Genomic DNA, 10561 nt, shown 5'->3' with positions numbered 1-10561 from the left:
CTTTTTATACATGTGATTTGAGTATTACATGAAATGCAGTAAAAGATAAAAGTAAAGAACAATTTTAGGCTGCTATGAATTCGTCTTCAGATACATGTTGAACTGTATCAGTGTCATGGGTATATACTAATAGCCTAACAATAATGAATATGCATATATAACATAAATTTATAGATATACAGATCTGTCCACTTCAGATGTAAAAACATAAATGAATCTTGGAATCCATGAGAAACACACAACGACATATGCACATCAAGTCATCCGAGTATACTTTTTAGTGGATTGACTGCATATGTTCATTTTAATTAACACCCTTTGGTCCAATACACAATCAGCTCATGTAGTCACACGCATACCCATACCCATACCCTGTTTTCATCTACTTCAAATGAGCTTGTAAAAACTAGCATTCAACTGCTATATTGTGGGTAATGATACAAATCACAAACTCTCGACTTTATGTTAAGAAGTATCAAATAAAAGTCCCATCTACCCAATAATCAATTTAAATATAAATTTAAATGTAAATGCAAATCTTCAACCGATGCCTAATGATAGAACACAGCTGATGAGAAGATGGCTGCCTTATTTTCAAAATATATATCCAATAACTCGGCAATATTCTTTCTCAAAGTTGTTACATATTAGGAATTTCCTTCAACGCGGCCATCCAGATGTACTTTACAAAAATGACAGCCTTATCAAGTACTAGCTGAACCATGATAGACCTTCTAGTTGTATCACAGTGTGACTAGTGATGCAATAAATCAGTACGGTAAAACGAAATAAGCAGCTTTGGCTCCTTACCTTATGAAAAAAACTAGAAACTTCAACAAAACAGTTGCATAAACAATATAAACACCAATGAGTACAAACTTACACAAGACTAGGTACTGAAGTGAGCAAGAGACAACAATGTTATTATTATATAACCAAAAATGCAAGAGAAAATCCCTCTATTAGTCTTGGAACCTGCATCCAGTGTCCTATAATAAGGATAACAAAGGCCAGAAAGAAAATTGGACGTAAATTGAGCATACTGATTTCTAGCACACATCAGAAACGGTTAACAACTTAAGTGCATAGTAGTTGATAAAGGAGTCTCAGTTTCTCCATTTCCCGGAAGAAAGATACACATAAGAATTTAATAATACTACAAATTGAAAATGAGGAAAAACAAGGGATTTGGTTATTACTAATGTCCATCTTCAACATCATTTACCATTCTCCAATCTGGAACCGCTTCTAGGGTTTGAGGAAGGTAGACTTGAGGATTTGAGTTCCTCAAAAGTATATTACAGCCTACCTTGCATTTGAATCTCAAACCAACACTTTCTCCAAATGTGATCATAGAAATTGCAAGAGCAAAACACATAATTCATCCAAAGCACCACTAACTATTCCCCTTATCGCCAAATTATCTCTATTTCAAAGGGGAAAAAAGAGACCTTAACTTAAAAACTCTCAAATCCCTTTCAATTTTTAGCATTGCACACATCTTTCGGGAAATGTTTCCATCCTCCCCCTTAATAATAAGAGCTGAATAACGCTTTGAAGAATTAAAGATAGTAACCAAAAAGTAACTTGTTTGAACAAAAAAGATAATCCCTCTAAATTCGGGAAATGTTTGCAGAATTGCAGTTGAAAAACCAATGATTTGATTTAATGCAAAAATAGCGCCAGAATTATGTTACTATATTATGTCTATGTTTGCATATTTGATGTGTCATATCAGATAACATTGTGAATCATATCATAGAGGGTCAAAAGAAACTATGAAGTTATAAAAGGATTATCAAATTTGCAGGGTTAAAATACATAAGTCCCGAATGATCTCGACGAATGGTAGGATCTTTTTGCTTTTTTCACTCTCTGATTAAAATTAATCGCAAGGCAAATTGCTCATATGAGTATATACATGACTTATCAGTGAGGTTTGATCTCATCTTAGGTGGATGTGTACGTGCTGCCTCAAAAAGCATTTGTACTTCAGGAACAAGACAAGGGCTCGTGAAACCAAAGGGAGGCATTCACAACAAATATATAATTGGTTTTGAGAAGAAGACCAAGCGATTTCGTGACTATGGCCTTTGGTTGGTGGACGACCCACTTGGCAGATTATCGTGAGTCCAGTGAACCGAGCTTGCCCTGCACTGTTGCAATTGAGAAATAGAGGATCTGAAAGATTCTGAGGCGAAAGCTCACAGATGAGGTTTTTCCCTTGTGCTTTCTTGTCTGTTTTCATCAGCAATGCATTTGTTCATCATGATGCATTTATCAGATTTATGAAGCCGCATTACCATCCTGCTATTATCACTTTTCTTGTTCCTTTCTATTTGATTTTTAGAATCAATTACTCTATACTTATTTATTGCATCTTCAAACTGAAAATCTTGGATATGCCACTGCTCACTTGCACAACACGCGCACAAACACACACGTGAAGCACACGCACCGTCAATTGGCAGTGAAATGGAACATGAAAACAATAAAAACAGCGAACTTAACTCAAACAGCATAAATGTACATAACAGGCGAAGACCAAACAAAGAAGAATAAAATGTACAAAAAAATAGGCAAGGATTCTCAAACAGCAGACCCTAAGGGCAATAACTTTTAAGGTCTGCTGTTGAATATGATTGCTGAGAAAGTATCAACTAGCTGCCCAGCAAGACCACTTGGGTCATCGATCATAGTTTTCATGAACGTTCTGACAACTCGACGTTCATGCTCCCTCGCCTTCAAGCTAAACCATGTCAGGAACTTCAACCTGAACTCCATACTGACATGGCCACCCTGCTCAAGCCCCCGGATGATCCTCACAATGTTTTCAAAGTCCTCATCAAATCCTTCGCTCTTCTCCACTTGTGCTATGCCTGTTTTTTCATCGGGCTCTTGAAACTCCTCGTTCAGATCAGGAAGTCGCGGTCTAACTTGTAGAGTCTTGGCCTCAACACCTCCGACTCCCATGCATTTTTCCCCGCTTTGAGGCTCTTTTCCTCTTTTTTGGACAAGCTTCTCTCCAGAATCTGATTTGACATCTGCTCTATTCTGGTATCGATGTACGGAATCAGAGACCGAACTCTCTGCTATTAGATCAACGGAGATTACTTATTAAAGATGTTTTAGTTTTCAACGTGGAGATATGCTAAAGATATGTTGTGTACATACCACTGAGATTTAAAAGTGAGCTGGAATTTGAAGTCTGAAGTTCTTCAGCTTTTTGAATAGCAAGCTTGCATAGAGCTTGCACAGAACTGTTAAGTCTTCCGGTGTGTGCATGCGAAAACTTGACCGCTGCTTCACTGATTGGACCCAACTCATTCTCTAACGCGGCCTTCATATCTTCGATGAACTTTTGGAGCTCAAAAAACCTGGATGTACCCTTGAGGAGCCTGTAATTCAAGAATACCCTATAGCACATGATATCAGCATGGGTGGAATCCATAGCTATCTTTAACTGCTTCTTCCAGAATCTGCCAGTCATTCAGATCAAGAAGCCTCGACATAAGGTAAGTGTGAAGTCACAAAACAAGTTGAGCATAAGAAAGAAATCTGACCATTAAGATTACGAAACTCCAAATATGGAGATAAGCTAAATACAAATCATAAAGTCAAGCCCTAGAAAGGTAAGTATTTATCAAGCACAATGATGATTCTTGGAACACGAAAAATAAATACTAACTAATAATGTATTTACGGTTTACCAGACCTGCTGTTAAGAAGACGACCATGCACATAATTGCAGTTTTCATGCACAAATATTTACTGTGCACTTATTTCACACGCACGCCGCACACACAAAAAAAGGGCAAGAGTGAAACAAAAAGACTTGAGAAAACTTATGTGGTTTCCCCACCAAAGATAGCTCCTAAGTAAGACTACTATCACTATGACCAAGGCCCCAGATGTGACTAGTATGGTGGAATGAAATACAAAGATGAGGTGAGAATTCTATATCGATTCATATTAGTTATGTCTGAAAAAAGAGGAAAGTTACGTTATTGTAAAAGAACATTGAAACATAAAATCTTACCCAATTATCGAGGAAACTTTACCACATGTAGCACAAGTATAAGAGCCATTCTCGACCATCCCAGTTCGGAGAGCACACTCAACATGACAGGAAGAGCCACAGGAACCTTCAGAACCAGACTCAGGTGTGCATTTCAACCAAAGGCTTGGGTCCATATTGTTATCAAATCGCAACAAATACAGCAACAACACCTCTTGCAAAACCCGGGAACAGTGGATTCTGTTGCTTCACATGCAGGATTTTTGCAGATCGACAAACTAGAATCTTGTGGCTTCAGAAAAGAGCCTTTTCCTCTCTTGTTTCGCTCTATTGAATCCCAATCCTCTTGATTTGAAGACAACCGCTTCAAAGCTTGATTATTCGTTGTCCTTGGAACTTCTTCAGCCATTTCGAGCTATAATTATGCTTAATGCACCTTCCCTTCCCAAATTAACTGTGGGAAAACTCCTTCTTGAGAAGATCTCAAGTCTTCTTGGATCACTTGTGGCACATGACATATCAAGTATTAGGACGGAATAAGGGCAGGCAATGGATAAGGATATAGAATTACACATTCTTTTCGAAGAACCTAAATTGTTCTAGCTGCTAAGGAGCCAAGTTTGGTGTGTTGTGATGCTGTAACACCATCCTAGAAGAAGAAGTATATGAAAAATAAAGTTTTTTGTTTTCCAATCAATGTTTTTACTTCTAAATAATAAACCATCCAAGTCTGCAGTCATTGCATATTTGAAACCCACAACCTTACCCTGGACCTGAAATCTCACATAGCACACCATTGGACGCACGTAGAATTAACACGTGCATTTACATGTGTTAGAACATTATTGAAAATGCTGACCCAGAGCGCCATGTGAAAATCTCAGATCCAGAGTGCCATGTGGAAATTCAGGTGATACCTTAGGAGATAATTGTGAAAATGCTGAAAGATTTATCAAATGTTGGAACATTATTGAAATATAGCTCAAAAGTTGGGACATAAACTGATATTTGTTTCTATCATATATCAATCACTCATGTCTAGAAAAACTAGCAATGAAAATAGTCATGTACATCATGTTTGGCATTGAATCTTTCTACTTGCCTGAAAAAGGAAATGTCCAACAATAATAAAATTCTGGTTTCTATATAGCTTCACATATAGCGATTCTTCGCACCAAAGAAATTCCATCAAACACATTTAATTCAACTTCACAACTTCATTCAACCATTTCAAATCATGAATGTCAGTCAACACTTGATCCATAAGAACAGATAATATCATCCAATTCCATACCCGATAAATATGATTAATTATACATAAATCTTGTATGCAGATACAATTGAACTTAACATTCATTGAATCGTCGAAAGAAAGAAAGAATCGGCAAGAATTATATTCATATATTACCTCAAAAGGATGAATCAGAATGAAAGCTGATCTCTTTGATATGAGAACACTCGGAATTTAATCTTTTGAAAATGAAAGGTTTTAAGCTAAAGAAGTGAACACTTGATAGAACGCGATTTGAAGACCTTAGGATGATGAAAGGGAAAGGTTCGCTTATATAGGCGCCTCACAGTAATGTTAGTATATGACAATCCAAGAAGGGTTTTTAAAGTCCAGAAAGGAAAACACAAATTATACGAGTTTAACATTTATATTAAGGAGATTTCACAAGTAGTCAACGTAACGGATACTTTTGCTTAATTTAATACTTATTGCCAGGTATTTTTAGTATATGTGCTTTTTTATATTATAGATTACAATATCGTGACAATAAGGAATACATACATTGTGAAATGGAAAGAAATGCATACAATCAATAGGAATACATATATTGGAGAAACGATGTTCTATGTATTTTACACAACTAGAGAGACTCATATATAGAGAGAGAAAGTAGAAACTAGTCTAATCCTGAAATAAAAGGATCTACCTACCATATAAAGTCTATGTAAATAAATAGAGATATATATGAAGAAACATGAACACATCCCTATATATATACTCTTAACTATAGTTTACACACAACAAAGGGAAATGAGAAATTACACTAATCCTAACATGACAAGAATTTCAAGGAATTTCATACCGTTGATTGAGGAATCCAACTATAATAAGAGACACTTAACATTCTATGAAGATCGAAAATTAAAAGAATTCCTTTCAGGGAGCTGAATGCTGGACACTCACACAAAAACAATTCCTAGTTCTGCCTTGGAAATTATATGTAAATATCAAATCCTAGATTTTCATTAGTGAATAAATTCCCTAACCTTCACGCTTTTCTGGTGGAATCTGAATATCTAGCCATGTGTTCTATTTTGGAATATGTAGGCATTTCTTTTTTCCAGTTTACCTTTGCAAACATTTCGCCTCAACAATGCGAAGAAAAGCTTGTGAAAATGTTACTCGATAATTTGTTGAGGGAAACTTCATTAGGTGGATACCTTTATGTGTGTGTTGATTTGAATCTGAAAAGTCAGAATATCTTTAAAAGCAAGCCAAGCACTGGTTAATAGACTTTACATTATAGTTGTTCTTGTTTTTTCAACTTTGTTGTAAACAATTGATACTGCGAAAGTGTGAAGAATGTACTTCATGCGTGAAGTAGTTTGATAATGACCAACTGTGAAGCATGTAATCAAGAACTTTCCTTTAACTTAACAGTCATTTGCATTCTACATACAGCAGGAGCTTTAATGTAAAATGCATAAACCTCAAGATCTTAGCTTGTATAAGATGCATTTTACTTGCCATGAAAAATCACATTTTACGAACCACAATATAACATATTGAAGATATAATTGCCTAAAATTTCATCGGATAAATTTTCTGAACTAAAAAACACTTTTTCATTCGCATCACATTTACAACTTTTTAGGATACATCTGTTCGGGATACTTAGATAAGCATACCATTTCTTGCTAAAAGTTATTGCATTTTTCATCAATCAACTCAATATAGTAGACGGTTGTTGATTGAAAAAATCAACCAAATGAGTAAATAAAATAAAATGACAAGTGAATATACCTTTCAATTTTCACCTCATTTCCCAGAAGTAGAGGAAAAGTTTGAAGAAAGAAACCATTGTGCACACATATATAAGCATTCACTATTAGAGCTAGAAGGTTATAAAATATTTACAATGCATCTTGTAACTGTTCAAGGATAAATGATATATAATGTGAAGAACAATCATTGATACTAATAAAAGAAACAAAAGACAAAATGAGCTGCATAAACAAAAGTTACATACCTCCACATAATTTTACTTGTCTGCAAAGTGTGGGTGCTTTTTCTGGACACTTTTTATATATGTGATTTGAGTATTACCTGAAATGCAGTAAATAATAACAAGAAAAAAATTTAGGCTGCTATGAATTCGTCTTCCACCATGCAATCTTCATATACATGTTGAATTGTATCAAGTATCAGTGTCATGGCTACATACTAATAGCCTAACAATAATGCATATGCATATATAACATAAATTCATAGATATAAAGATATGTCCACTTCAGATTAGAAAACGAAATCCATGATCCATTATGTTAATGGATACAAATGAATATTGAGAAACACATGACTACATATGCACATCATGGAATGCGCTTATACTTTTGAGTTGATTGACTGCATATGTTCATTTCTATTAATACCCATAAACAATCAGCTCATGTAGTCACACATATACCCATGCCCTGTTTTCATCTACTTCAAATGAGCTCGTAAAAACTAGCTTTCAACTTCTATATTGTGGGTAATGATACAAATTACAAACTCTCGACTTTATGTTATGAAGTCTCAATTAAAAATCCCATCTACTCAATTACTAATTTCAATAGAATTTTAAATGTAAGTTCAAATCTTCCACCGATGCCTAATGATAGAACAACGGGTCAACAGATGGCTGCCTGATATTCAAGATTTTCAATCATACTCCCTCAACCACGTCTGTACGACAGATACCCTATACATCCAACAAGTCGGCTCTATTCTTTCTCGAAGTTATTACAAATTAGAAATTTCATCAAGGCGACCATCCATATATATTTTACAAAAATGACAGTCTGATCTAGCACTAACTGAACCATGGGTCTTGAAAAGGATAGACCGTCTAGTTGTATCATAGTGTGACTGGTGATGCAATAAATCAGAAAGGTAAAACGAACTAAGCAGCTTAGGCTCCTTCGGGAAGAAACTAGAAACTTCAACAAAACGGTTATTATAAACAACAATGAGTACAAACTTACACAAGACTAGGTACCGAAGCGAGCAAGAGACAACAATGTTATACAACCAAAACAGCAAGAGCAATTCTCTCTATTAGTCTTGGAACCTGCAGCCACAGATCAGTGTCCTATAATAAGGATAACAAAGGCTAGAAAGGAAATTGGACGAAAATTGAGCATTCTATCTAACAAGAACTGAGATCTACCACACTCAGAAAGTGCATTTGCACACAGATAACAACTTAATTGCATAGTAGTAGTTGATAAAGGAGTCTCAGTTTCTCCATTTTCCCGAAGATAACTACACATAAGAATTTAACTAAAACAACAACAACAATAATAATAATAACAAATATGATCCTACAAATTGAAAATGAGGAAAATCAGTGGGAACTAAGGGATTTGGTCATTACTACTGTGCATCTTCTTGCGAATTGCCTTGCCACTTCTCCATCTTCGCTGAACAGCGACATTGTTCACCATTCTCCAATCCGGAACCACTTCTAGGGTTTCAGGAAGGTAGAGTTGGGGATTTGAGTGGTTCAGAGCCTGCCAATTGAATCTCAAGCCATCCATAATAGTTTCTCCAAATGCCATCATAGAAATTGTAAGAGCTCATAAGATGGTCAATATCTTCCAATGGATTGAAACACAAAACGCATAATTTATCCAAAGCACCAGTAACTATTCCCCTTATAACCAAATTAGTAGCTCTATTTCAAAGGGAAAAGAAGAGACCTTAACTTCAAAACTCTCAAATCAATTTTAGCATTGCACACATCTTCCGACTCAAACAAAGATAGTAACCAGAAAGTAGCTTGTTAAACCTACGATTATATTTATAGTGCCTCTGATTTCGGGAAATGTTTGCAGTTGAAAAACCTAATTGATTTAATGCAAAAATGGCGCCAGGAGTATTATGTTTACTTCTCACTAATAAAAAAAACTTTGATGTATTCTCTCAAAAATTTTGTTTTGTGTATTTGCGGATCAATAAAAATAAATTGACAAAATTTTTTATACACAAAATATACTTCAAATTTGAATAGGATAAGATATTATTTTTAATTGATAGCATCATTAATTATATATTTTTATGACTAATTTGACCCTATTAACAATTATAGGAGGAAAATATTTTTATACTATAATATATTATTATATCCAATTTTTAAATTAAATTTAGTTATTAGTATTAATTTAATTAACAAGTTTTACTACTTCCTCCGTTTTTTAAATATAGCAACTATTTTCATTTTGGGTCGTTTCTCTTAAAAATAAACTTTAGAATCTTCCTAGTTTAGGACATGGACCCCATAATCCACTAACTATACTTTCACTACATTTTCTCTTTCTCTCTCTTACCTTAGAGCATCTACAATGGGGTGCCTGAAAGTGCCTGGGTTTATGGGTGTTGTGTTAAACTAAGAGAGTGCGTCCAACTGATCAGGATGAAATCCCAAACTAGCTTAGTCGTTGGCACGACAACCGGAACCTGACATATCAAACAAATTCCTCAACCCACTTCTACTGGTTAGTATAGTGGAGGTAAGGGTCGAATCCCACAAGGATGGACACGTTCGGATAACTGTGGTGATACTCCTGGGTGGTTTTGGTTAGCTACCACGCTTTTGGGTTGAGACTTTATCTAGGCGGAAAGTAAAGGTGGTACTCTACTGACTAGTAGGCGTGAAAGTAACAGACATGTGGTTGTGTTCGTGAAAGTAGGGGACAAGGTATCTCAGAAACATGTAAAAAGAAGACAGTTACTAATTTGGGAAATATAGACAACAAGATATATCTGGTGGCTGGGTGACTTTCTGACAGGTCTGGAAGGTACAACTGAAAAGTAAAAGACAAAAGCAAAAAGTAGCCAAAAAGCAAAAGTGGTCCAAAGTAAAAGTAGATTGTGATGTTTTTTTCTTCAACAAGTATTAACAGAAATCATATGAACACAAACTCCATGGCTAAACTTAGATTTATGACTTCAAACTCAAGATCCATTAATTAAAATGCTCAAACTTAAGATGAACGGCTGAGACTGCAGATTACTTCTACTGACTAACATGCAAGATGGTAATAACAACGCAGAACAAGAAACTCATGCACAAAAATTTAAACTGAAACTTAACTACAACCTTCGATCAACAATCCCAGATTCAGCCTACTCAACAGGAAACATGCGTAAACAATTAGAAATTAAAAGCGACAACTAGATCTAGCTTTTCTAGGCAGAATGAAGCAAACTCAAACCAAAGAGACATGCGAAATAGAAACTTCATAACTTAAACGTTCGGATCTTCACGA

General features: G+C 35.3%; 1 pseudogene; it reads right to left on the bottom strand.

The window, feature by feature from the left end:
- Positions 1-2487: 2487 nt before the first annotated feature.
- On the bottom strand, positions 2488-9065 carry LOC125223880 (annotated as a pseudogene).
- Between the last annotated feature and the right edge of the window lie 1496 nt (positions 9066-10561).

The sequence above is a fragment of the Salvia hispanica genome, chromosome 4, assembly GCF_023119035.1.
Source record: "Salvia hispanica cultivar TCC Black 2014 chromosome 4, UniMelb_Shisp_WGS_1.0, whole genome shotgun sequence".
NCBI lineage: Eukaryota > Viridiplantae > Streptophyta > Magnoliopsida > Lamiales > Lamiaceae > Salvia > Salvia hispanica.
This window is presented reverse-complemented; position numbering and strand designations above follow the sequence as displayed.